Source organism: Gorilla gorilla, chromosome 1, assembly GCF_029281585.2.
Source record: "Gorilla gorilla gorilla isolate KB3781 chromosome 1, NHGRI_mGorGor1-v2.1_pri, whole genome shotgun sequence".
NCBI classification, from domain to species: domain Eukaryota; kingdom Metazoa; phylum Chordata; class Mammalia; order Primates; family Hominidae; genus Gorilla; species Gorilla gorilla.
In genome coordinates, this window is record NC_073224.2 from 95,268,279 (window position 1) to 95,293,090 (window position 24,812).

Sequence of the window (24,812 nt, forward strand, 5' to 3'; positions counted from 1 at the left end):
GCACAGTCGGATCACCTGCAGGGACCAGACCCTATCGGGGATAGAGATGTTTGCCATCCCCACGGGAGGCTGGCTTGCTTGCCAGCGTGATGTGGGTGGATGTCAGGATGTCAGTGGGTGACAGCGATGGACAAAGGTGTCTGTTCCCGTGGCTGGCGTCCACCCTAGCCCGGGGCAAAGGGCTGACACCAAGGAAAGGAGAGAAGCATGTCACGTGCTGGGAGCTGGAAGAAGGAGTCCACGGTGTCCAGGGGGTGCACAGGGCTGGCTGGTCAGGTCTGGGAGTGAGGCTGTCCAGTCAAACGGAGGTTGTGCAGATGCCTGGGGCGTTAGGGCACCTCGCGGGCTGCCTATGCCATAGGTCGGAGGGGTCCCAGCTGGTGGCGGAGCTGGCGTGAGTCTGAAGAGGCTGAAGGGGGCCAGGACTGGGGAATATGAGTCGTCTGAGAGAGGGGAATTGACGGCGAGAGGGAGAGTTGGCTGTGCGAGACAGAGACAGAGAGATAGAGACATAGAGACAGAGAGAGAGAGACAGAGAAAGACAGAGTGAGAGAGAGAGAGTGAGAGTGTGAGAGTGTGTGTGTGTGTGTGTGTGTGTGTGTGTGTGAGTGTGTGTGTGAGTGAAAGGGCGGGTGGGGTGAGACAAAGGTGGGGGAGGGAGGGCTGAGCCTGAAGGCTGGTGGGAACAGTACATTTTCAGCCGGTTGGTCTGGGCAGGAGCGAAGTGTGTGTGGTCAAAGGGGACCCGCGCCGGCGAGACTGGGATGCTGCTTGGGCTGGGCGGTCAGAGTATGGAGTGGGGCTGGGGTGAGGTGGCAAGCAGCCCAGGGTGGGAGAGACATCGTGACAGAGCGACTGGAGGCCACGTCCCACGTCCCAAAAGGGTAGGGCATGCAACTGGACCCGAGACATAAATAAGCCGTCTTCAGGACGCACATTCACGTCTCAGGCATGTGTCTGGGGCTGAGATGAAAAGAGGTCCGAGGGAGAGAAAGAAGGCAGCATCCTCGACTAAAGTGGTGGATTGGGGTTAGGTTGGGAGTTGCGACACGGCGGTGGTGGTGCCGGCAGAATGAGGGGAGAGAGTGTGGAGTAGCCGGAACACGGTGAATATAGACGGTGCACATGCCACGCGTACACTCGTGTGGTCGCGTTAAGGACTGTGTGACCAACTAGGGGAAAGTGATGAGTTACTCCCCGGAGTCGCGACTTCCTTCCTACTGGAAGGGCAACCATGGCATCATTTGCTGGATGTGGGGAGCCAGCGAGGGGGAGAGAGAGAGAGAGAGAGAACGAGGTCGAGGTGGTGAAATGTGAAGAGAAGAGGTGGGGCGAGTGGCTGCAAGCCCGTGGTGCCTGGCGGTGTTCCGTGAAGTGAAATGCGTCGGGCAGAGGCGGTGGCAGGGCAATGAAGAGAAACAGGACCAGGAGGCTGCTAAGTTCTGGTGTCTGGCGCGCTGTCGTGTTCGGAGGGGTTGTTGTCACCAAGGTGTGTGGGTGCGGGGGGGTAGGCTCATCCCTAAGTCAGTCGAGAGAGGCACGGAAGAAAGGGCAGAGGGCCGTCGCGCGTGGGAGCGCAGCCGGTGCCGGACTCGCTCGCGCGCCCCGAGTGTAAGGAGGCGGCAGAGGCGAGCGCAGCTACGCCTTGGTGCTGCTGCAGCACCAAAATGGGAGGGCGTGCTGCATGGGCCGGGAATCGAACCCGGGCCTCCCGCGTGGCAGGCGAGAATTCTACCACTGAACCACCCATGCACCGATGGCAAACGCCAACGGAAGCTGGCACAGCGGAACTCGCCACCAGCCGCCGTTCACTGGTCACCGCCTGCCGTGGGCCTCCGTCCTATTGGAGCGTCCACGAGAGGCTGGCCCGATGGGGCGAGCAGAAGGGGAGGCTCTCGTCACGTCGAGGGACCTGAGGCGGGGCGCGGAGGGAGAGCGGAGGGAGAGAGGCCGACTCGTCCCATCTTGCGCTTTCTCTGCCGCCCAGGGTCGAGAGACTGCCCGCCGGGGTCTCCAGGGGAAGGACCGGCCGTGGCCCGCGCCCGAATGCCCGTGAGGGCAGATTCGCTGTGGCGGGCCATGCTGAGCGCGGATCCCCGGCACAGACCCAAAGTTTTTGTGTTTTGTTTTTGTTTGTTTGTTTGTTTCTTTGTTTGGGGGGATGTTTTTCCCCCTCCCCCCCAGCCCCCGCCGGACCGGCCTTCTCAGTTGTGTCACCTGCAGGTGGGGGTGGGGGGCGTGGTGTGTCAGCGAGCGGGGGCGGCGATGGGGAACGGGTCTCGCAGCCGTGGCCTGCGGCTCAGAAACGCAGACCAGGTCCGTGGGCGCCTCGCTCCTGCGCTCTGACCCACGCCACCGGCTCGCACTTGGGGTGCCGCCCCCTGGGCTGGTAGGGAGGCTGGAGCGCGAGAAAGGAGCGGAGGAGCGCTTCGGCAGAGCCGCAGCTGGCTGACCCTGGAGAAGGCGCGCTGGGTGTGGCTGGGACGGCCCAGGCCGCGGCTTCCCGCGTGGGGATGCGCTGTGGCGCAGAGCTGGTCCCGGCGGGGCCGGGCGTTTGTGGGCGGGTGACGGGGATCTAGGGCTTCCGCTCGTGATTCCTCTTGGGCTGTCTTTTCGGGTTTGGACTCGCCTGCCAGGCTGTGTGCAGGGTTCCCGCTGCCTCTGGCCGGCAGGCGTCCGGGCTGCAGGTGGGCCGGCAGGCAGGTGTTAGCGGGAAGGGAGCACAGGTAGCGAGGTGGGATCGGCGACCTGGCTAGGGTGTCGGGAGAATGGAATGCGCGGCCGGGGTCCGAGGGGTCGGAGGAAAGGACAGGATGTTGGATGGCGTGCCTCTGGTGGGAGACGTGTGTGCGGCTCCACGAGCGAGTCGCTCGCTGCTGTTCCGCGGTCAGAAGTTGGAGGGTGAAACCGGGCGGGCTGTGCAGGCCAGGACGCCTCTGGGCAGCGCAGCGGCGATTCAAGGCGGTGGGCGGTGGGCGCAGGCCTGTGGGAGGAAGGAGGGAAAAGGAGGAATAGGGGAAGAATCTGGGCTGTGTCTGTTTGGACGAGTGAGGAGAAGGCGGGTGGAGGAGATAGGCAGGGAAGAGCGTGGAAGGTGGTCGCGGTCGCTCGCTGTGTGTGGGGCCAGGGAAGAGGGCGTGTGAGGTGGTGGGGAGGGCGTCTGTCCGAAGGGCAATGGGTAGAGGGTCGCGGGCGCTGGCGCATGGTCCTGGGCTGTTTCTGCGACAGCCGGCGGGTGGGCAGGAAGAACGGACGTGCCTGAGAAGCGGCGGCGTTTTGGAGGCTTGCTTCAAGGGGGCTGGAGTCTGGAGAGCGGGCAAGGGCTCAAGGCAGGAAGCGGCCAAAGGTGCTCCAGGGTTGCCATGGGCGTTGCCCTCCGGCGGGCGGGCCAAAAGGTCGGCTTGTCAGGAGTGGGATTCGAACCCACGCCTCCAGGGGAGACTGCGACCTGAACGCAGCGCCTTAGACCGCTCGGCCATCCTGACGGCGCGCCGGGGCGCGTCGCTGCTGGCATGGCTGGGACCCGGCGCGGACGCCTGCGCCCTTGGCCGGCGCCTGTCTGGGTTCGGAGCGCAACCGACGGACCGCGCGGGCGGAGCGGGCGCCAAGTGAACGGAGCCGGCTGGCGTTGGCGTGGACGCCCCCGCGTCCCCACCCCGGACCCAAAGGGTCCGCGTCGGGCCGGCCGCCGCCGCCGCACGCCCCAGCCCCCGCGCCTCCGCTCGCCGAACCCCGCAGGGCGTGCGCCCACCGCGTCCTAGGAGCAGCGGCCTGACTGTTTCGCCCGCGCCTCCTCCTGCCCCGGCGCGATCCCCGCGTTGGAGACAGCAGGCAGGGCGCACGGGCAGGTTCCACGCCGCTCCGGTACCTGTCGGGGTCCGGCTCCGGCTCCGGCTCCGGGTCCCAGCGGGATCGCAGGGTGCTTTGTTGGGTGTCGGGGTAGGTCGTGCCAACGGTGGCGGGGGGCGGGTGGCAGGTGACGGGTGGCGTGTGGCGGGTGGCGGGTGGCGGGTGGAAGGCGAGCACGCGCCCGGCCCCTGCCGTCGGGGGAGGGGATCAAGGCAGGGCTAGGCGTCCGCGGTCGGAGTGGGGTCTGGCGTCCCGGCGACCGCCGCCGTCGTCCTCGTTAGTATAGTGGTGAGTATCCCCGCCTGTCACGCGGGAGACCGGGGTTCGATTCCCCGACGGGGAGGCAGCCGTGCTTTTTGGGCCGCCGCCTCGGACCCAGCCTGTGGGCCCTCCTTCTCCTTCCTCCGCCCTCCAGCTAGTCGCAGGGCGCCATCTCGGGCCTGGCCTGCCTGGCCCCTTGGACCCCTGGGCCCTCTGGGCCCCCTGGGCCTCCTGGGCCCCCTTGGCCTCCTACCTTTTCTTCTCGCCCGCGGCTTGGTCGCCGCAGCCGGGCGGCCTCCTCTGGCCCCCACGGCGCCCAGAGAGCTGCCGGCCCAAAGCGGGTGTCGGAAGAGGCTTTCTGCGAGGCACAGGGCCCGGCGCCCGGTGGGAGGCGGAGGAGTGGGGACCCCGTCGGCGCCGGCCGTGTCGCCGCCGGGCACCTGGTGGGGAAGGGCTCTGGCGGCCCGGGGCGGCGAGGGAGCGAGAGCGCCCCCAGAGGCAGGCGGGCGGAACCGGGCAGCCGCGCTGGCCTTGCACCGGTGGGGCGCGGGGCGGCCTTTGGCGGGGCCGCGGCAGCGCGGAGCTGCGGGCGGGCGGACGGACCGGGCGTCGGGGCCGGGCTGCCCCGGGCGTCGGCGGCGCGCTGGTGGGAGCCCCGGGCCGGCGTGGCGGGGCTGCCCGCGCCGTGCGGCGTTGGTGGTATAGTGGTGAGCATAGCTGCCTTCCAGGCAGTTGACCCGGGTTCGATTCCCGGCCAACGCAGCGGGCGGACCTTTTGCGGAGGTCCCCGTCGCGGAGCTCGCGTCGCAGCTTGGCCTGTGGCTGCGTGCCTGTGCGCCCGGGAAGGAGGCGCGCGGTGTTTGGAGGGTGTGCTGCGAACAGGGCCAGAGCTGCTCGTGAGGGCAGGCCGGTTGCCGCCGGCGTCGCGGGGGCCGGTTGCGGGTGTTTGTTTTAAACCGAAGCAGGGGACAGGCGCCCAGGTAGCGCCCAGTGCTGGGGCCAGAGGCGCTGGGGCCAGGAGGCGCAAGCCGGGCCCTGAAGCCGCCTCTCCCTGGTGGTCTAGTGGTTAGGATTCGGCGCTCTCACCGCCGCGGCCCGGGTTCGATTCCCGGTCAGGGAAGCCTTCCTTCTTTGGCTCTGCCTGCCAACTGCCAGGCCCCTTCACACCTCCCCTTTTGACCAACAGGCTGGCTCGCTTGTCCCGCGCCCCAGCCACAACCTCCCGCGGCTTCCACGTGCGCCCCAACGCTCCCCGCCTACCTCCACCCATCCCTCCTTTTGGCCTCGCTGGCGCCACCTTCGCAACATCAACTTCACAGCCCTTCCTTGTCAGGTGCTCGCCTCGCTCCCACTCTTTCTCAGCGGCAAAGCCCACTGGCCAGGTCAGGCTTTCTCCTCCCATGGCCGCCAGGTGACCCGCCACCACCACCACCGCCACCCTGGCACTCTCGGATGGCCACGGAATGGGCCAGGACTCTCGAGCGGAGCGGCTTCTGCCAAGCCAAGCCAAGCCGAGTGGCTGACGGGCCACTTCTCTCTCGGCTGCGGGGGATCTGCGCCTAATGGTTGGGCCACCCGCCAGAGCCACTCATGTCAGCAAGCGCACTGGCTTTCCCAAGGCGTGCCAGACCCTGAGCGCGGGATCCGTGATTGGGCTCCACGGGTGTCAGCGGCTTTGGTGGAAATGGCAGCGGAACTTGAGGAGCCGAGACCACGGGCCATAGCGCTAGGGAGGCAGAGCTGCGACAGTCACCCTGGCAGCATGACTATGTTTTTCTTCATGCGGACATGATATCGATGGGATTCCTGTGACGTGTGGTAACGCGTGTACATCGCGTAGTGATCGATGGTCAACTGAGGGGATGTGGGACATCCATCCCGTGGGCATCTGTCATCTCTACCTGTTGGGAGCATCTCAGGTGCTGTCTTCCAGGAGCTCTTCGGAAACAAGCACTAGTACATCGCTGTTACCCCTAGTCGCCCTACTCTGCCGTAGAACATTATTGGGACGTATTCCCTCCATCCAAACGCATGCTCGGACCCATTTCACCAACCTCTCTTCACCGCAGTCACCCACACACCCTCTCCAGCCTCTGGTGTCTATCGTTCTACTCTCTACCTCCACAAGGTGAACATTTTGAGCTCCCAGGATTGGAGTAAGAACCTGCCCTCTCTGTCTTTCTGTGCCCGGCTCGTTTGATGTTCCATCGTGACCTTTAGCTCCGCCTCTGTTGCTGCAGACCAGAGGATTTCGTTCTTTTCTATGGCCAAATAGTATTCCATGGTGTCTATATGCCACATTTTTGTTAATCCATTTCCCGGCCGATGGACACTTAGGTTGTCTTAGCCACATCTCCCCTACCTGCACGTCCTTCACGGGCTCTCTGCAAGGAAGGAGAAAAATATGGCTCTTTTTGCCCGACCTCGCAGGCAGTCAGACCTTACCGTTGTCTTCCCCTGTTCCCTAAAAGTCGCTGTTATTCTATTCTTTTTCAAGGTGCACTGATTTCATGCTGTTCAAACACACATGTTTCACCGTCAATTTGTAGAGTTAACACAATTGTCACAGCGGTCCTGAGGTGACGTACATCCTCAGCTTACGAAGATAACAGGATTAAGAGATTAAAGTAAAGACAGGCGTAAGAAATTACAAAAGCATAATTTTGGAACTGATGAATGTCCGTATTGAAATGAAATCTTCACAATTTACGCGCCTCTGCCGCAGCTCCAGCCGCTCCCTCCGTTCGGGGTCCCTGACTTCCCGCAACATACACGTGCATGTGCGTACACATGCTCCCGCTCACCGTCGACAGGTTTGAGATTCTCGCCTATTCTGGATGTGAAAATGAATCTTGAGAGGTCCCATTAGTCAGACCAACCTGGCCACGGGCATTGAAGCGTGGAGATGCAGCAGTTCGTGGGAAAACCCAACGGCCAGGCTGACCAAAGCGCACGTGCGGGGTTGGGGTTCCTGATAGAATTCTAGCCGAAGTTTGCTTCCCATTGCCTGACCTACGCTCTCTATCGTCTCTCCAAATGTCAAGGAACATGTGCAGATGGTACCTATCCCCAGCGCCAAGATTCGCTGTGGGACTTTTTTCCCATCCCCTCCTTAGCACAGATGAGCCCAGTTCTCCAACCCTCTATTCAACCCGTATTGATCTTATTGTTTGGCTGATTCCCCAGGTCAATGGCAGAAGTCAGTCGACTTGTTGCCAAAACCGCTCTGTAGGGGCAAAGTAGACGTCCAACCAACTGCACAAACCTGTCCCGTGTCATTCGTGGGATCTTGGCACAGTCGGATCACCTGCAGGGACCAGACCCTATCGGGGATAGAGATGTTTGCCATCCCCACGGGAGGCTGGCTTGCTTGCCAGCGTGATGTGGGTGGATGTCAGGATGTCAGTGGGTGACAGCGATGGACAAAGGTGTCTGTTCCCGTGGCTGGCGTCCACCCTAGCCCGGGGCAAAGGGCTGACACCAAGGAAAGGAGAGAAGCATGTCACGTGCTGGGAGCTGGAAGAAGGAGTCCACGGTGTCCAGGGGGTGCACAGGGCTGGCTGGTCAGGTCTGGGAGTGAGGCTGTCCAGTCAAACGGAGGTTGTGCAGATGCCTGGGGCGTTAGGGCACCTCGCGGGCTGCCTATGCCATAGGTCGGAGGGGTCCCAGCTGGTGGCGGAGCTGGCGTGAGTCTGAAGAGGCTGAAGGGGGCCAGGACTGGGGAATATGAGTCGTCTGAGAGAGGGGAATTGACGGCGAGAGGGAGAGTTGGCTGTGCGAGACAGAGACAGAGAGATAGAGACATAGAGACAGAGAGAGAGAGACAGAGAAAGACAGAGTGAGAGAGAGAGAGTGAGAGTGTGAGAGTGTGTGTGTGTGTGTGTGTGTGTGTGTGTGTGTGTGAGTGTGTGTGTGAGTGAAAGGGCGGGTGGGGTGAGACAAAGGTGGGGGAGGGAGGGCTGAGCCTGAAGGCTGGTGGGAACAGTACATTTTCAGCCGGTTGGTCTGGGCAGGAGCGAAGTGTGTGTGGTCAAAGGGGACCCGCGCCGGCGAGACTGGGATGCTGCTTGGGCTGGGCGGTCAGAGTATGGAGTGGGGCTGGGGTGAGGTGGCAAGCAGCCCAGGGTGGGAGAGACATCGTGACAGAGCGACTGGAGGCCACGTCCCACGTCCCAAAAGGGTAGGGCATGCAACTGGACCCGAGACATAAATAAGCCGTCTTCAGGACGCACATTCACGTCTCAGGCATGTGTCTGGGGCTGAGATGAAAAGAGGTCCGAGGGAGAGAAAGAAGGCAGCATCCTCGACTAAAGTGGTGGATTGGGGTTAGGTTGGGAGTTGCGACACGGCGGTGGTGGTGCCGGCAGAATGAGGGGAGAGAGTGTGGAGTAGCCGGAACACGGTGAATATAGACGGTGCACATGCCACGCGTACACTCGTGTGGTCGCGTTAAGGACTGTGTGACCAACTAGGGGAAAGTGATGAGTTACTCCCCGGAGTCGCGACTTCCTTCCTACTGGAAGGGCAACCATGGCATCATTTGCTGGATGTGGGGAGCCAGCGAGGGGGAGAGAGAGAGAGAGAGAGAACGAGGTCGAGGTGGTGAAATGTGAAGAGAAGAGGTGGGGCGAGTGGCTGCAAGCCCGTGGTGCCTGGCGGTGTTCCGTGAAGTGAAATGCGTCGGGCAGAGGCGGTGGCAGGGCAATGAAGAGAAACAGGACCAGGAGGCTGCTAAGTTCTGGTGTCTGGCGCGCTGTCGTGTTCGGAGGGGTTGTTGTCACCAAGGTGTGTGGGTGCGGGGGGGTAGGCTCATCCCTAAGTCAGTCGAGAGAGGCACGGAAGAAAGGGCAGAGGGCCGTCGCGCGTGGGAGCGCAGCCGGTGCCGGACTCGCTCGCGCGCCCCGAGTGTAAGGAGGCGGCAGAGGCGAGCGCAGCTACGCCTTGGTGCTGCTGCAGCACCAAAATGGGAGGGCGTGCTGCATGGGCCGGGAATCGAACCCGGGCCTCCCGCGTGGCAGGCGAGAATTCTACCACTGAACCACCCATGCACCGATGGCAAACGCCAACGGAAGCTGGCACAGCGGAACTCGCCACCAGCCGCCGTTCACTGGTCACCGCCTGCCGTGGGCCTCCGTCCTATTGGAGCGTCCACGAGAGGCTGGCCCGATGGGGCGAGCAGAAGGGGAGGCTCTCGTCACGTCGAGGGACCTGAGGCGGGGCGCGGAGGGAGAGCGGAGGGAGAGAGGCCGACTCGTCCCATCTTGCGCTTTCTCTGCCGCCCAGGGTCGAGAGACTGCCCGCCGGGGTCTCCAGGGGAAGGACCGGCCGTGGCCCGCGCCCGAATGCCCGTGAGGGCAGATTCGCTGTGGCGGGCCATGCTGAGCGCGGATCCCCGGCACAGACCCAAAGTTTTTGTGTTTTGTTTTTGTTTGTTTGTTTGTTTCTTTGTTTGGGGGGATGTTTTTCCCCCTCCCCCCCAGCCCCCGCCGGACCGGCCTTCTCAGTTGTGTCACCTGCAGGTGGGGGTGGGGGGCGTGGTGTGTCAGCGAGCGGGGGCGGCGATGGGGAACGGGTCTCGCAGCCGTGGCCTGCGGCTCAGAAACGCAGACCAGGTCCGTGGGCGCCTCGCTCCTGCGCTCTGACCCACGCCACCGGCTCGCACTTGGGGTGCCGCCCCCTGGGCTGGTAGGGAGGCTGGAGCGCGAGAAAGGAGCGGAGGAGCGCTTCGGCAGAGCCGCAGCTGGCTGACCCTGGAGAAGGCGCGCTGGGTGTGGCTGGGACGGCCCAGGCCGCGGCTTCCCGCGTGGGGATGCGCTGTGGCGCAGAGCTGGTCCCGGCGGGGCCGGGCGTTTGTGGGCGGGTGACGGGGATCTAGGGCTTCCGCTCGTGATTCCTCTTGGGCTGTCTTTTCGGGTTTGGACTCGCCTGCCAGGCTGTGTGCAGGGTTCCCGCTGCCTCTGGCCGGCAGGCGTCCGGGCTGCAGGTGGGCCGGCAGGCAGGTGTTAGCGGGAAGGGAGCACAGGTAGCGAGGTGGGATCGGCGACCTGGCTAGGGTGTCGGGAGAATGGAATGCGCGGCCGGGGTCCGAGGGGTCGGAGGAAAGGACAGGATGTTGGATGGCGTGCCTCTGGTGGGAGACGTGTGTGCGGCTCCACGAGCGAGTCGCTCGCTGCTGTTCCGCGGTCAGAAGTTGGAGGGTGAAACCGGGCGGGCTGTGCAGGCCAGGACGCCTCTGGGCAGCGCAGCGGCGATTCAAGGCGGTGGGCGGTGGGCGGAGGCCTGTGGGAGGAAGGAGGGAAAAGGAGGAATAGGGGAAGAATCTGGGCTGTGTCTGTTTGGACGAGTGAGGAGAAGGCGGGTGGAGGAGATAGGCAGGGAAGAGCGTGGAAGGTGGTCGCGGTCGCTCGCTGTGTGTGGGGCCAGGGAAGAGGGCGTGTGAGGTGGTGGGGAGGGCGTCTGTCCGAAGGGCAATGGGTAGAGGGTCGCGGGCGCTGGCGCATGGTCCTGGGCTGTTTCTGCGACAGCCGGCGGGTGGGCAGGAAGAACGGACGTGCCTGAGAAGCGGCGGCGTTTTGGAGGCTTGCTTCAAGGGGGCTGGAGTCTGGAGAGCGGGCAAGGGCTCAAGGCAGGAAGCGGCCAAAGGTGCTCCAGGGTTGCCATGGGCGTTGCCCTCCGGCGGGCGGGCCAAAAGGTCGGCTTGTCAGGAGTGGGATTCGAACCCACGCCTCCAGGGGAGACTGCGACCTGAACGCAGCGCCTTAGACCGCTCGGCCATCCTGACGGCGCGCCGGGGCGCGTCGCTGCTGGCATGGCTGGGACCCGGCGCGGACGCCTGCGCCCTTGGCCGGCGCCTGTCTGGGTTCGGAGCGCAACCGACGGACCGCGCGGGCGGAGCGGGCGCCAAGTGAACGGAGCCGGCTGGCGTTGGCGTGGACGCCCCCGCGTCCCCACCCCGGACCCAAAGGGTCCGCGTCGGGCCGGCCGCCGCCGCCGCACGCCCCAGCCCCCGCGCCTCCGCTCGCCGAACCCCGCAGGGCGTGCGCCCACCGCGTCCTAGGAGCAGCGGCCTGACTGTTTCGCCCGCGCCTCCTCCTGCCCCGGCGCGATCCCCGCGTTGGAGACAGCAGGCAGGGCGCACGGGCAGGTTCCACGCCGCTCCGGTACCTGTCGGGGTCCGGCTCCGGCTCCGGCTCCGGGTCCCAGCGGGATCGCAGGGTGCTTTGTTGGGTGTCGGGGTAGGTCGTGCCAACGGTGGCGGGGGGCGGGTGGCAGGTGACGGGTGGCGTGTGGCGGGTGGCGGGTGGCGGGTGGAAGGCGAGCACGCGCCCGGCCCCTGCCGTCGGGGGAGGGGATCAAGGCAGGGCTAGGCGTCCGCGGTCGGAGTGGGGTCTGGCGTCCCGGCGACCGCCGCCGTCGTCCTCGTTAGTATAGTGGTGAGTATCCCCGCCTGTCACGCGGGAGACCGGGGTTCGATTCCCCGACGGGGAGGCAGCCGTGCTTTTTGGGCCGCCGCCTCGGACCCAGCCTGTGGGCCCTCCTTCTCCTTCCTCCGCCCTCCAGCTAGTCGCAGGGCGCCATCTCGGGCCTGGCCTGCCTGGCCCCTTGGACCCCTGGGCCCTCTGGGCCCCCTGGGCCTCCTGGGCCCCCTTGGCCTCCTACCTTTTCTTCTCGCCCGCGGCTTGGTCGCCGCAGCCGGGCGGCCTCCTCTGGCCCCCACGGCGCCCAGAGAGCTGCCGGCCCAAAGTGGGTGTCGGAAGAGGCTTTCTGCGAGGCACAGGGCCCGGCGCCCGGTGGGAGGCGGAGGAGTGGGGACCCCGTCGGCGCCGGCCGTGTCGCCGCCGGGCACCTGGTGGGGAAGGGCTCTGGCGGCCCGGGGCGGCGAGGGAGCGAGAGCGCCCCCAGAGGCAGGCGGGCGGAACCGGGCAGCCGCGCTGGCCTTGCACCGGTGGGGCGCGGGGCGGCCTTTGGCGGGGCCGCGGCAGCGCGGAGCTGCGGGCGGGCGGACGGACCGGGCGTCGGGGCCGGGCTGCCCCGGGCGTCGGCGGCGCGCTGGTGGGAGCCCCGGGCCGGCGTGGCGGGGCTGCCCGCGCCGTGCGGCGTTGGTGGTATAGTGGTGAGCATAGCTGCCTTCCAAGCAGTTGACCCGGGTTCGATTCCCGGCCAACGCAGCGGGCGGACCTTTTGCGGAGGTCCCCGTCGCGGAGCTCGCGTCGCAGCTTGGCCTGTGGCTGCGTGCCTGTGCGCCCGGGAAGGAGGCGCGCGGTGTTTGGAGGGTGTGCTGCGAACAGGGCCAGAGCTGCTCGTGAGGGCAGGCCGGTTGCCGCCGGCGTCGCGGGGGCCGGTTGCGGGTGTTTGTTTTAAACCGAAGCAGGGGACAGGCGCCCAGGTAGCGCCCAGTGCTGGGGCCAGAGGCGCTGGGGCCAGGAGGCGCAAGCCGGGCCCTGAAGCCGCCTCTCCCTGGTGGTCTAGTGGTTAGGATTCGGCGCTCTCACCGCCGCGGCCCGGGTTCGATTCCCGGTCAGGGAAGCCTTCCTTCTTTGGCTCTGCCTGCCAACTGCCAGGCCCCTTCACACCTCCCCTTTTGACCAACAGGCTGGCTCGCTTGTCCCGCGCCCCAGCCACAACCTCCCGCGGCTTCCACGTGCGCCCCAACGCTCCCCGCCTACCTCCACCCATCCCTCCTTTTGGCCTCGCTGGCGCCACCTTCGCAACATCAACTTCACAGCCCTTCCTTGTCAGGTGCTCGCCTCGCTCCCACTCTTTCTCAGCGGCAAAGCCCACTGGCCAGGTCAGGCTTTCTCCTCCCATGGCCGCCAGGTGACCCGCCACCACCACCACCGCCACCCTGGCACTCTCGGATGGCCACGGAATGGGCCAGGACTCTCGAGCGGAGCGGCTTCTGCCAAGCCAAGCCAAGCCGAGTGGCTGACGGGCCACTTCTCTCTCGGCTGCGGGGGATCTGCGCCTAATGGTTGGGCCACCCGCCAGAGCCACTCATGTCAGCAAGCGCACTGGCTTTCCCAAGGCGTGCCAGACCCTGAGCGCGGGATCCGTGATTGGGCTCCACGGGTGTCAGCGGCTTTGGTGGAAATGGCAGCGGAACTTGAGGAGCCGAGACCACGGGCCATAGCGCTAGGGAGGCAGAGCTGCGACAGTCACCCTGGCAGCATGACTATGTTTTTCTTCATGCGGACATGATATCGATGGGATTCCTGTGACGTGTGGTAACGCGTGTACATCGCGTAGTGATCGATGGTCAACTGAGGGGATGTGGGACATCCATCCCGTGGGCATCTGTCATCTCTACCTGTTGGGAGCATCTCAGGTGCTGTCTTCCAGGAGCTCTTCGGAAACAAGCACTAGTACATCGCTGTTACCCCTAGTCGCCCTACTCTGCCGTAGAACATTATTGGGACGTATTCCCTCCATCCAAACGCATGCTCGGACCCATTTCACCAACCTCTCTTCACCGCAGTCACCCACACACCCTCTCCAGCCTCTGGTGTCTATCGTTCTACTCTCTACCTCCACAAGGTGAACATTTTGAGCTCCCAGGATTGGAGTAAGAACCTGCCCTCTCTGTCTTTCTGTGCCCGGCTCGTTTGATGTTCCATCGTGACCTTTAGCTCCGCCTCTGTTGCTGCAGACCAGAGGATTTCGTTCTTTTCTATGGCCAAATAGTATTCCATGGTGTCTATATGCCACATTTTTGTTAATCCATTTCCCGGCCGATGGACACTTAGGTTGTCTTAGCCACATCTCCCCTACCTGCACGTCCTTCACGGGCTCTCTGCAAGGAAGGAGAAAAATATGGCTCTTTTTGCCCGACCTCGCAGGCAGTCAGACCTTACCGTTGTCTTCCCCTGTTCCCTAAAAGTCGCTGTTATTCTATTCTTTTTCAAGGTGCACTGATTTCATGCTGTTCAAACACACATGTTTCACCGTCAATTTGTAGAGTTAACACAATTGTCACAGCGGTCCTGAGGTGACGTACATCCTCAGCTTACGAAGATAACAGGATTAAGAGATTAAAGTAAAGACAGGCGTAAGAAATTACAAAAGCATAATTTTGGAACTGATGAATGTCCGTATTGAAATGAAATCTTCACAATTTACGCGCCTCTGCCGCAGCTCCAGCCGCTCCCTCCGTTCGGGGTCCCTGACTTCCCGCAACATACACGTGCATGTGCGTACACATGCTCCCGCTCACCGTCGACAGGTTTGAGATTCTCGCCTATTCTGGATGTGAAAATGAATCTTGAGAGGTCCCATTAGTCAGACCAACCTGGCCACGGGCATTGAAGCGTGGAGATGCAGCAGTTCGTGGGAAAACCCAACGGCCAGGCTGACCAAAGCGCACGTGCGGGGTTGGGGTTCCTGATAGAATTCTAGCCGAAGTTTGCTTCCCATTGCCTGACCTACGCTCTCTATCGTCTCTCCAAATGTCAAGGAACATGTGCAGATGGTACCTATCCCCAGCGCCAAGATTCGCTGTGGGACTTTTTTCCCATCCCCTCCTTAGCACAGATGAGCCCAGTTCTCCAACCCTCTATTCAACCCGTATTGATCTTATTGTTTGGCTGATTCCCCAGGTCAATGGCAGAAGTCAGTCGACTTGTTGCCAAAACCGCTCTGTAGGGGCAAAGTAGACGTCCAACCAACTGCACAAACCTGTCCCGTGTCATTCGTGGGATCTTGGCACAGTCGGATCACCTGCAGGGACCAGACCCTATCGGGGATAGAGATGTTTGCCATCCCCACGGGAGGCTGGCTTGCTTGCCAGCGTGATGTGGGTGGATGTCAGGATGTCAGTGGGTGACAGCGATGGACAAAGGTGTCTGTTCCCGTGGCTGGCGTCCACCCTAGCCCGGGGCAAAGGGCTGACACCAAGGAAAGGAGAGAAGCATGTCACGTGCTGGGAGCTGGAAGAAGGAGTCCACGGTGTCCAGGGGGTGCACAGGGCTGGCTGGTCAGGTCTGGGAGTGAGGCTGTCCAGTCAAACGGAGGTTGTGCAGATGCCTGGGGCGTTAGGGCACCTCGCGGGCTGCCTATGCCATAGGTCGGAGGGGTCCCAGCTGGTGGCGGAGCTGGCGTGAGTCTGAAGAGGCTGAAGGGGGCCAGGACTGGGGAATATGAGTCGTCTGAGAGAGGGGAATTGACGGCGAGAGGGAGAGTTGGCTGTGCGAGACAGAGACAGAGAGATAGAGACATAGAGACAGAGAGAGAGAGACAGAGAAAGACAGAGTGAGAGAGAGAGAGTGAGAGTGTGAGAGTGTGTGTGTGTGTGTGTGTGTGTGTGTGTGTGTGTGTGAGTGTGTGTGTGAGTGAAAGGGCGGGTGGGGTGAGACAAAGGTGGGGGAGGGAGGGCTGAGCCTGAAGGCTGGTGGGAACAGTACATTTTCAGCCGGTTGGTCTGGGCAGGAGCGAAGTGTGTGTGGTCAAAGGGGACCCGCGCCGGCGAGACTGGGATGCTGCTTGGGCTGGGCGGTCAGAGTATGGAGTGGGGCTGGGGTGAGGTGGCAAGCAGCCCAGGGTGGGAGAGACATCGTGACAGAGCGACTGGAGGCCACGTCCCACGTCCCAAAAGGGTAGGGCATGCAACTGGACCCGAGACATAAATAAGCCGTCTTCAGGACGCACATTCACGTCTCAGGCATGTGTCTGGGGCTGAGATGAAAAGAGGTCCGAGGGAGAGAAAGAAGGCAGCATCCTCGACTAAAGTGGTGGATTGGGGTTAGGTTGGGAGTTGCGACACGGCGGTGGTGGTGCCGGCAGAATGAGGGGAGAGAGTGTGGAGTAGCCGGAACACGGTGAATATAGACGGTGCACATGCCACGCGTACACTCGTGTGGTCGCGTTAAGGACTGTGTGACCAACTAGGGGAAAGTGATGAGTTACTCCCCGGAGTCGCGACTTCCTTCCTACTGGAAGGGCAACCATGGCATCATTTGCTGGATGTGGGGAGCCAGCGAGGGGGAGAGAGAGAGAGAGAGAGAACGAGGTCGAGGTGGTGAAATGTGAAGAGAAGAGGTGGGGCGAGTGGCTGCAAGCCCGTGGTGCCTGGCGGTGTTCCGTGAAGTGAAATGCGTCGGGCAGAGGCGGTGGCAGGGCAATGAAGAGAAACAGGACCAGGAGGCTGCTAAGTTCTGGTGTCTGGCGCGCTGTCGTGTTCGGAGGGGTTGTTGTCACCAAGGTGTGTGGGTGCGGGGGGGTAGGCTCATCCCTAAGTCAGTCGAGAGAGGCACGGAAGAAAGGGCAGAGGGCCGTCGCGCGTGGGAGCGCAGCCGGTGCCGGACTCGCTCGCGCGCCCCGAGTGTAAGGAGGCGGCAGAGGCGAGCGCAGCTACGCCTTGGTGCTGCTGCAGCACCAAAATGGGAGGGCGTGCTGCATGGGCCGGGAATCGAACCCGGGCCTCCCGCGTGGCAGGCGAGAATTCTACCACTGAACCACCCATGCACCGATGGCAAACGCCAACGGAAGCTGGCACAGCGGAACTCGCCACCAGCCGCCGTTCACTGGTCACCGCCTGCCGTGGGCCTCCGTCCTATTGGAGCGTCCACGAGAGGCTGGCCCGATGGGGCGAGCAGAAGGGGAGGCTCTCGTCACGTCGAGGGACCTGAGGCGGGGCGCGGAGGGAGAGCGGAGGGAGAGAGGCCGACTCGTCCCATCTTGCGCTTTCTCTGCCGCCCAGGGTCGAGAGACTGCCCGCCGGGGTCTCCAGGGGAAGGACCGGCCGTGGCCCGCGCCCGAATGCCCGTGAGGGCAGATTCGCTGTGGCGGGCCATGCTGAGCGCGGATCCCCGGCACAGACCCAAAGTTTTTGTGTTTTGTTTTTGTTTGTTTGTTTGTTTCTTTGTTTGGGGGGATGTTTTTCCCCCTCCCCCCCAGCCCCCGCCGGACCGGCCTTCTCAGTTGTGTCACCTGCAGGTGGGGGTGGGGGGCGTGGTGTGTCAGCGAGCGGGGGCGGCGATGGGGAACGGGTCTCGCAGCCGTGGCCTGCGGCTCAGAAACGCAGACCAGGTCCGTGGGCGCCTCGCTCCTGCGCTCTGACCCACGCCACCGGCTCGCACTTGGGGTGCCGCCCCCTGGGCTGGTAGGGAGGCTGGAGCGCGAGAAAGGAGCGGAGGAGCGCTTCGGCAGAGCCGCAGCTGGCTGACCCTGGAGAAGGCGCGCTGGGTGTGGCTGGGACGGCCCAGGCCGCGGCTTCCCGCGTGGGGATGCGCTGTGGCGCAGAGCTGGTCCCGGCGGGGCCGGGCGTTTGTGGGCGGGTGACGGGGATCTAGGGCTTCCGCTCGTGATTCCTCTTGGGCTGTCTTTTCGGGTTTGGACTCGCCTGCCAGGCTGTGTGCAGGGTTCCCGCTGCCTCTGGCCGGCAGGCGTCCGGGCTGCAGGTGGGCCGGCAGGCAGGTGTTAGCGGGAAGGGAGCACAGGTAGCGAGGTGGGATCGGCGACCTGGCTAGGGTGTCGGGAGAATGGAATGCGCGGCCGGGGTCCGAGGGGTCGGAGGAAAGGACAGGATGTTGGATGGCGTGCCTCTGGTGGGAGACGTGTGTGCGGCTCCACGAGCGAGTCGCTCGCTGCTGTTCCGCGGTCAGAAGTTGGAGGGTGAAACCGGGCGGGCTGTGCAGGCCAGGACGCCTCTGGGCAGCGCAGCGGCGATTCAAGGCGGTGGGCGGTGGGCGCAGGCCTGTGGGAGGAAGGAGGGAAAAGGAGGAATAGGGGAAGAATCTGGGCTGTGTCTGTTTGGACGAGTGAGGAGAAGGCGGGTGGAGGAGATAGGCAGGGAAGAGCGTGGAAGGTGGTCGCGGTCGCTCGCTGTGTGTGGGGCCAGGGAAGAGGGCGTGTGAGGTGGTGGGGAGGGCGTCTGTCCGAAGGGCAATGGGTAGAGGGTCGCGGGCGCTGGCGCATGGTCCTGGGCTGTTTCTGCGACAGCCGGCGGGTGGGCAGGAAGAACGGACGTGCCTGAGAAGCGGCGGCGTTTTGGAGGCTTGCTTCAAGGGGGCTGGAGTCTGGAGAGCGGGCAAGGGCTCAAGGCAGGAAGCGGCCAAAGGTGCTCCAGGGTTGCCATGGGCGTTGCCCTCCGGCGGGCGGGCCAAAAGGTCGGCTTGTCAGGAGTGGGATTCGAACCCACGCCTCCAGGGGAGACTGCGACCTGAACGCAGCGCCTTAGACCGCTCGGCCATCCTGACGGCGCGCCGGGGCGCGTCGCTGCTGGCATGGCTGGGACCCGGCGCGGACGCCTGCGCCCTTGGCCGGCGCCTGTCTGGGTTCGGAGCGCAACCGACGGACCGCGCGGGCGGAGCGGGCGCCAAGTGAACGGAGCCGGCTGGCGTTGGCGTGGACGCCCCCGCGTCCCCACCCCGGACCCAAAGGGTCCGCGTCGGGCCGGCCGCCGCCGCCGCACGCCCCAGCCCCCGCGCCTCCGCTCGCCGAACCCCGCAGGGCGTGCGCCCACCGCGTCCTAGGAGCAGCGGCCTGACTGTTTCGCCCGCGCCTCCTCCTGCCCCGGCGCGATCCCCGCGTTGGAGACAGCAGGCAGGGCGCACGGGCAGGTTCCACGCCGCTCCGGTACCTGTCGGGGTCCGGCTCCGGCTCCGGCTCCGGGTCCCAGCGGGATCGCAGGGTGCTTTGTTGGGTGTCGGGGTAGGTCGTGCCAACGGTGGCGGGGGGCGGGTGGCAGGTGACGGGTGGCGTGTGGCGGGTGGCGGGTGGCGGGTGGAAGGCGAGCACGCGCCCGGCCCCTGCCGTCGGGGGAGGGGATCAAGGCAGGGCTAGGCGTCCGCGGTCGGAGTGGGGTCTGGCGTCCCGGCGACCGCCGCCGTCGTCCTCGTTAGTATAGTGGTGAGTATCCCCGCCTGTCACGCGGGAGACCGGGGTTCGATTCCCCGACGGGGAGGCAGCCGTGCTTTTTGGGCCGCCGCCTCGGACCCAGCCTGTGGGCCCTCCTTCTCCTTCCTCCGCCCTCCAGCTAGTCGCAGGGCGCCATCTCGGGCCTGGCCTGCCTGGCCCCTTGGACCCCTGGGCCCTCTGGGCCCCCTGGGCCTCCTGGGCCCCCTTGGCCTCCTACCTTTTCTTCTCGCCCGCGGCTTGGTCGCCGCAGCCGGGCGGCCTCCTCTGGCCCCCACGGCGCCCAGAGAGCTGCCGGCCCAAAGTGGGTGTCGGAAGAGGCTTTCTGCGAGGCACAGGGCCCGGCGCCCGGTGGGAGGCGGAGGAGTGGGGACCCCGTCGGCGCCGGCCGTGTCGCCGCCGGGCACCTGGTGGGGAAGGGCTCTGGCGGCCCGGGGCGGCGAGGGAGCGAGAGCGCCCCCAGAGGCAGGCGGGCGGAACCGGGCAGCCGCGCTGGCCTTGCACCGGTGGGGCGCGGGGCGGCCTTTGGCGGGGCCGCGGCAGCGCGGAGCTGCGGGCGGGCGGACGGACCGGGCGTCGGGGCCGGGCTGCCCCGGGCGTCGGCGGCGCGCTGGTGGGAGCCCCGGGCCGGCGTGGCGGGGCTGCCCGCGCCGTGCGGCGTTGGTGGTATAGTGGTGAGCATAGCTGCCTTCCAAGCAGTTGACCCGGGTTCGATTCCCGGCCAACGCAGCGGGCGGACCTTTTGCGGAGGTCCCCGTCGCGGAGCTCGCGTCGCAGCTTGGCCTGTGGCTGCGTGCCTGTGCGCCCGGGAAGGAGGCGCGCGGTGTTTGGAGGGTGTGCTGCGAACAGGGCCAGAGCTGCTCGTGAGGGCAGGCCGGTTGCCGCCGGCGTCGCGGGGGCCGGTTGCGGGTGTTTGTTTTAAACCGAAGCAGGGGACAGGCGCCCAGGTAGCGCCCAGTGCTGGGGCCAGAGGCGCTGGGGCCAGGAGGCGCAAGCCGGGCCCTGAAGCCGCCTCTCCCTGGTGGTCTAGTGGTTAGGATTCGGCGCTCTCACCGCCGCGGCCCGGGTTCGATTCCCGGTCAGGGAAGCCTTCCTTCTTTGGCTCTGCCTGCCAACTGCCAGGCCCCTTCACACCTCCCCTTTTGACCAACAGGCTGGCTCGCTTGTCCCGCGCCCCAGCCACAACCTCCCGCGGCTTCCACGTGCGCCCCAACGCTCCCCGCCTACCTCCACCCATCCCTCCTTTTGGCCTCGCTGGCGCCACCTTCGCAACATCAACTTCACAGCCCTTCCTTGTCAGGTGCTCGCCTCGCTCCCACTCTTTCTCAGCGGCAAAGCCCACTGGCCAGGTCAGGCTTTCTCCTCCCATGGCCGCCAGGTGACCCGCCACCACCACCACCGCCACCCTGGCACTCTCGGATGGCCACGGAATGGGCCAGGACTCTCGAGCGGAGCGGCTTCTGCCAAGCCAAGCCAAGCCGAGTGGCTGACGGGCCACTTCTCTCTCGGCTGCGGGGGATCTGCGCCTAATGGTTGGGCCACCCGCCAGAGCCACTCATGTCAGCAAGCGCACTGGCTTTCCCAAGGCGTGCCAGACCCTGAGCGCGGGATCCGTGATTGGGCTCCACGGGTGTCAGCGGCTTTGGTGGAAATGGCAGCGGAACTTGAGGAGCCGAGACCACGGGCCATAGCGCTAGGGAGGCAGAGCTGCGACAGTCACCCTGGCAGCATGACTATGTTTTTCTTCATGCGGACATGATATCGATGGGATTCCTGTGACGTGTGGTAACGCGTGTACATCGCGTAGTGATCGATGGTCAACTGAGGGGATGTGGGACATCCATCCCGTGGGCATCTGTCATCTCTACCTGTTGGGAGCATCTCAGGTGCTGTCTTCCAGGAGCTCTTCGGAAACAAGCACTAGTACATCGCTGTTACCCCTAGTCGCCCTACTCTGCCGTAGAACATTATTGGGACGTATTCCCTCCATCCAAACGCATGCTCGGACCCATTTCACCAACCTCTCTTCACCGCAGTCACCCACACACCCTCTCCAGCCTCTGGTGTCTATCGTTCTACTCTCTACCTCCACAAGGTGAACATTTTGAGCTCCCAGGATTGGAGTAAGAACCTGCCCTCTCTGTCTTTCTGTGCCCGGCTCGTTTGATGTTCCATCGTGACCTTTAGCTCCGCCTCTGTTGCTGCAGACCAGAGGATTTCGTTCTTTTCTATGGCCAAATAGTATTCCATGGTGTCTATATGCCACATTTTTGTTAATCCATTTCCCGGCCGATGGACACTTAGGTTGTCTTAGCCACATCTCCCCTACCTGCACGTCCTTCACGGGCTCTCTGCAAGGAAGGAGAAAAATATGGCTCTTTTTGCCCGACCTCGCAGGCAGTCAGACCTTACCGTTGTCTTCCCCTGTTCCCTAAAAGTCGCTGTTATTCTATTCTTTTTCAAGGTGCACTGATTTCATGCTGTTCAAACACACATGTTTCACCGTCAATTTGTAGAGTTAACACAATTGTCACAGCGGTCCTGAGGTGACGTACATCCTCAGCTTACGAAGATAACAGGATTAAGAGATTAAAGTAAAGACAGGCGTAAGAAATTACAAAAGCATAATTTTGGAACTGATGAATGTCCGTATTGAAATGAAATCTTCACAATTTACGCGCCTCTGCCGCAGCTCCAGCCGCTCCCTCCGTTCGGGGTCCCTGACTTCCCGCAACATACACGTGCATGTGCGTACACATGCTCCCGCTCACCGTCGACAGGTTTGAGATTCTCGCCTATTCTGGATGTGAAAATGAATCTTGAGAGGTCCCATTAGTCAGACCAACCTGGCCACGGGCATTGAAGCGTGGAGATGCAGCAGTTCGTGGGAAAACCCAACGGCCAGGCTGACCAAAGCGCACGTGCGGGGTTGGGGTTCCTGATAGAATTCTAGCCGAAGTTTGCTTCCCATTGCCTGACCTACGCTCTCTATCGTCTCTCCAAATGTCAAGGAACATGTGCAGATGGTACCTATCCCCAGCGCCAAGATTCGCTGTGGGACTTTTTTCCCATCCCCTCCTTAGCACAGATGAGCCCAGTTCTCCAACCCTCTATTCAACCCGTATTGATCTTATTGTTTGGCTGATTCCCCAGGTCAATGGCAGAAGTCAGTCGACTTGTTGCCAAAACCGCTCTGTAGGGGCAAAGTAGACGTCCAACCAACTGCACAAACCTGTCCCGTGTCATTCGTGGGATCTTGGCACAGTCGGATCACCTGCAGGGACCAGACCCTATCGGGGATAGAGATGTTTGCCATCCCCACGGGAGGCTGGCTTGCTTGCCAGCGTGATGTGGGTGGATGTCAGGATGTCAGTGGGTGACAGCGATGGACAAAGGTGTCTGTTCCCGTGGCTGGCGTCCACCCTAGCCCGGGGCAAAGGGCTGACACCAAGGAAAGGAGAGAAGCATGTCACGTGCTGGGAGCTGGAAGAAGGAGTCCACGGTGTCCAGGGGGTGCACAGGGCTGGCTGGTCAGGTCTGGGAGTGAGGCTGTCCAGTCAAACGGAGGTTGTGCAGATGCCTGGGGCGTTAGGGCACCTCGCGGGCTGCCTATGCCATAGGTCGGAGGGGTCCCAGCTGGTGGCGGAGCTGGCGTGAGTCTGAAGAGGCTGAAGGGGGCCAGGACTGGGGAATATGAGTCGTCTGAGAGAGGGGAATTGACGGCGAGAGGGAGAGTTGGCTGTGCGAGACAGAGACAGAGAGATAGAGACATAGAGACAGAGAGAGAGAGACAGAGAAAGACAGAGTGAGAGAGAGAGAGTGAGAGTGTGAGAGTGTGTGTGTGTGTGTGTGTGTGTGTGTGTGTGTGTGAGTGTGTGTGTGAGTGAAAGGGCGGGTGGGGTGAGACAAAGGTGGGGGAGGGAGGGCTGAGCCTGAAGGCTGGTGGGAACAGTACATTTTCAGCCGGTTGGTCTGGGCAGGAGCGAAGTGTGTGTGGTCAAAGGGGACCCGCGCCGGCGAGACTGGGATGCTGCTTGGGCTGGGCGGTCAGAGTATGGAGTGGGGCTGGGGTGAGGTGGCAAGCAGCCCAGGGTGGGAGAGACATCGTGACAGAGCGACTGGAGGCCACGTCCCACGTCCCAAAAGGGTAGGGCATGCAACTGGACCCGAGACATAAATAAGCCGTCTTCAGGACGCACATTCACGTCTCAGGCATGTGTCTGGGGCTGAGATGAAAAGAGGTCCGAGGGAGAGAAAGAAGGCAGCATCCTCGACTAAAGTGGTGGATTGGGGTTAGGTTGGGAGTTGCGACACGGCGGTGGTGGTGCCGGCAGAATGAGGGGAGAGAGTGTGGAGTAGCCGGAACACGGTGAATATAGACGGTGCACATGCCACGCGTACACTCGTGTGGTCGCGTTAAGGACTGTGTGACCAACTAGGGGAAAGTGATGAGTTACTCCCCGGAGTCGCGACTTCCTTCCTACTGGAAGGGCAACCATGGCATCATTTGCTGGATGTGGGGAGCCAGCGAGGGGGAGAGAGAGAGAGAGAGAGAACGAGGTCGAGGTGGTGAAATGTGAAGAGAAGAGGTGGGGCGAGTGGCTGCAAGCCCGTGGTGCCTGGCGGTGTTCCGTGAAGTGAAATGCGTCGGGCAGAGGCGGTGGCAGGGCAATGAAGAGAAACAGGACCAGGAGGCTGCTAAGTTCTGGTGTCTGGCGCGCTGTCGTGTTCGGAGGGGTTGTTGTCACCAAGGTGTGTGGGTGCGGGGGGGTAGGCTCATCCCTAAGTCAGTCGAGAGAGGCACGGAAGAAAGGGCAGAGGGCCGTCGCGCGTGGGAGCGCAGCCGGTGCCGGACTCGCTCGCGCGCCCCGAGTGTAAGGAGGCGGCAGAGGCGAGCGCAGCTACGCCTTGGTGCTGCTGCAGCACCAAAATGGGAGGGCGTGCTGCATGGGCCGGGAATCGAACCCGGGCCTCCCGCGTGGCAGGCGAGAATTCTACCACTGAACCACCCATGCACCGATGGCAAACGCCAACGGAAGCTGGCACAGCGGAACTCGCCACCAGCCGCCGTTCACTGGTCACCGCCTGCCGTGGGCCTCCGTCCTATTGGAGCGTCCACGAGAGGCTGGCCCGATGGGGCGAGCAGAAGGGGAGGCTCTCGTCACGTCGAGGGACCTGAGGCGGGGCGCGGAGGGAGAGCGGAGGGAGAGAGGCCGACTCGTCCCATCTTGCGCTTTCTCTGCCGCCCAGGGTCGAGAGACTGCCCGCCGGGGTCTCCAGGGGAAGGACCGGCCGTGGCCCGCGCCCGAATGCCCGTGAGGGCAGATTCGCTGTGGCGGGCCATGCTGAGCGCGGATCCCCGGCACAGACCCAAAGTTTTTGTGTTTTGTTTTTGTTTGTTTGTTTGTTTCTTTGTTTGGGGGGATGTTTTTCCCCCTCCCCCCCAGCCCCCGCCGGACCGGCCTTCTCAGTTGTGTCACCTGCAGGTGGGGGTGGGGGGCGTGGTGTGTCAGCGAGCGGGGGCGGCGATGGGGAACGGGTCTCGCAGCCGTGGCCTGCGGCTCAGAAACGCAGACCAGGTCCGTGGGCGCCTCGCTCCTGCGCTCTGACCCACGCCACCGGCTCGCACTTGGGGTGCCGCCCCCTGGGCTGGTAGGGAGGCTGGAGCGCGAGAAAGGAGCGGAGGAGCGCTTCGGCAGAGCCGCAGCTGGCTGACCCTGGAGAAGGCGCGCTGGGTGTGGCTGGGACGGCCCAGGCCGCGGCTTCCCGCGTGGGGATGCGCTGTGGCGCAGAGCTGGTCCCGGCGGGGCCGGGCGTTTGTGGGCGGGTGACGGGGATCTAGGGCTTCCGCTCGT

At 63.8% G+C, this 24,812-nt stretch overlaps 16 non-coding genes across 16 annotated transcripts; 9 read left to right on the top strand and 7 right to left on the bottom strand.

The window, feature by feature from the left end:
* Positions 1–1,681: 1,681 nt before the first annotated feature.
* Positions 1,682–1,752, bottom strand: TRNAG-GCC (transfer RNA glycine (anticodon GCC)). Its single transcript has one exon. It is a non-coding gene; the product is annotated as a tRNA-Gly (tRNA).
* A 1,650-nt stretch (positions 1,753–3,402) lies between these two features.
* TRNAL-CAG (transfer RNA leucine (anticodon CAG)) lies at positions 3,403–3,485 on the bottom strand. The gene has a single exon. It is a non-coding gene; the product is annotated as a tRNA-Leu (tRNA).
* A 635-nt stretch (positions 3,486–4,120) lies between these two features.
* TRNAD-GUC (transfer RNA aspartic acid (anticodon GUC)) lies at positions 4,121–4,192 on the top strand. The gene has a single exon. It is a non-coding gene; the product is annotated as a tRNA-Asp (tRNA).
* Positions 4,193–4,800: 608 nt separating this feature from the next.
* TRNAG-UCC (transfer RNA glycine (anticodon UCC)) lies at positions 4,801–4,872 on the top strand. The gene has a single exon. It is a non-coding gene; the product is annotated as a tRNA-Gly (tRNA).
* A 286-nt stretch (positions 4,873–5,158) lies between these two features.
* On the top strand, positions 5,159–5,230 carry TRNAE-CUC (transfer RNA glutamic acid (anticodon CUC)). Its single transcript has one exon. It is a non-coding gene; the product is annotated as a tRNA-Glu (tRNA).
* Positions 5,231–9,087: 3,857 nt separating this feature from the next.
* Positions 9,088–9,158, bottom strand: TRNAG-GCC (transfer RNA glycine (anticodon GCC)). The gene has a single exon. It is a non-coding gene; the product is annotated as a tRNA-Gly (tRNA).
* Positions 9,159–10,808: 1,650 nt separating this feature from the next.
* On the bottom strand, positions 10,809–10,891 carry TRNAL-CAG (transfer RNA leucine (anticodon CAG)). The gene has a single exon. It is a non-coding gene; the product is annotated as a tRNA-Leu (tRNA).
* A 635-nt stretch (positions 10,892–11,526) lies between these two features.
* TRNAD-GUC (transfer RNA aspartic acid (anticodon GUC)) lies at positions 11,527–11,598 on the top strand. Its single transcript has one exon. It is a non-coding gene; the product is annotated as a tRNA-Asp (tRNA).
* Positions 11,599–12,206: 608 nt separating this feature from the next.
* Positions 12,207–12,278, top strand: TRNAG-UCC (transfer RNA glycine (anticodon UCC)). Its single transcript has one exon. It is a non-coding gene; the product is annotated as a tRNA-Gly (tRNA).
* Positions 12,279–12,564: 286 nt separating this feature from the next.
* On the top strand, positions 12,565–12,636 carry TRNAE-CUC (transfer RNA glutamic acid (anticodon CUC)). Its single transcript has one exon. It is a non-coding gene; the product is annotated as a tRNA-Glu (tRNA).
* Positions 12,637–16,495: 3,859 nt separating this feature from the next.
* Positions 16,496–16,566, bottom strand: TRNAG-GCC (transfer RNA glycine (anticodon GCC)). Its single transcript has one exon. It is a non-coding gene; the product is annotated as a tRNA-Gly (tRNA).
* Positions 16,567–18,216: 1,650 nt separating this feature from the next.
* TRNAL-CAG (transfer RNA leucine (anticodon CAG)) lies at positions 18,217–18,299 on the bottom strand. Its single transcript has one exon. It is a non-coding gene; the product is annotated as a tRNA-Leu (tRNA).
* A 635-nt stretch (positions 18,300–18,934) lies between these two features.
* Positions 18,935–19,006, top strand: TRNAD-GUC (transfer RNA aspartic acid (anticodon GUC)). The gene has a single exon. It is a non-coding gene; the product is annotated as a tRNA-Asp (tRNA).
* A 608-nt stretch (positions 19,007–19,614) lies between these two features.
* On the top strand, positions 19,615–19,686 carry TRNAG-UCC (transfer RNA glycine (anticodon UCC)). The gene has a single exon. It is a non-coding gene; the product is annotated as a tRNA-Gly (tRNA).
* Positions 19,687–19,972: 286 nt separating this feature from the next.
* On the top strand, positions 19,973–20,044 carry TRNAE-CUC (transfer RNA glutamic acid (anticodon CUC)). Its single transcript has one exon. It is a non-coding gene; the product is annotated as a tRNA-Glu (tRNA).
* A 3,857-nt stretch (positions 20,045–23,901) lies between these two features.
* TRNAG-GCC (transfer RNA glycine (anticodon GCC)) lies at positions 23,902–23,972 on the bottom strand. The gene has a single exon. It is a non-coding gene; the product is annotated as a tRNA-Gly (tRNA).
* Between the last annotated feature and the right edge of the window lie 840 nt (positions 23,973–24,812).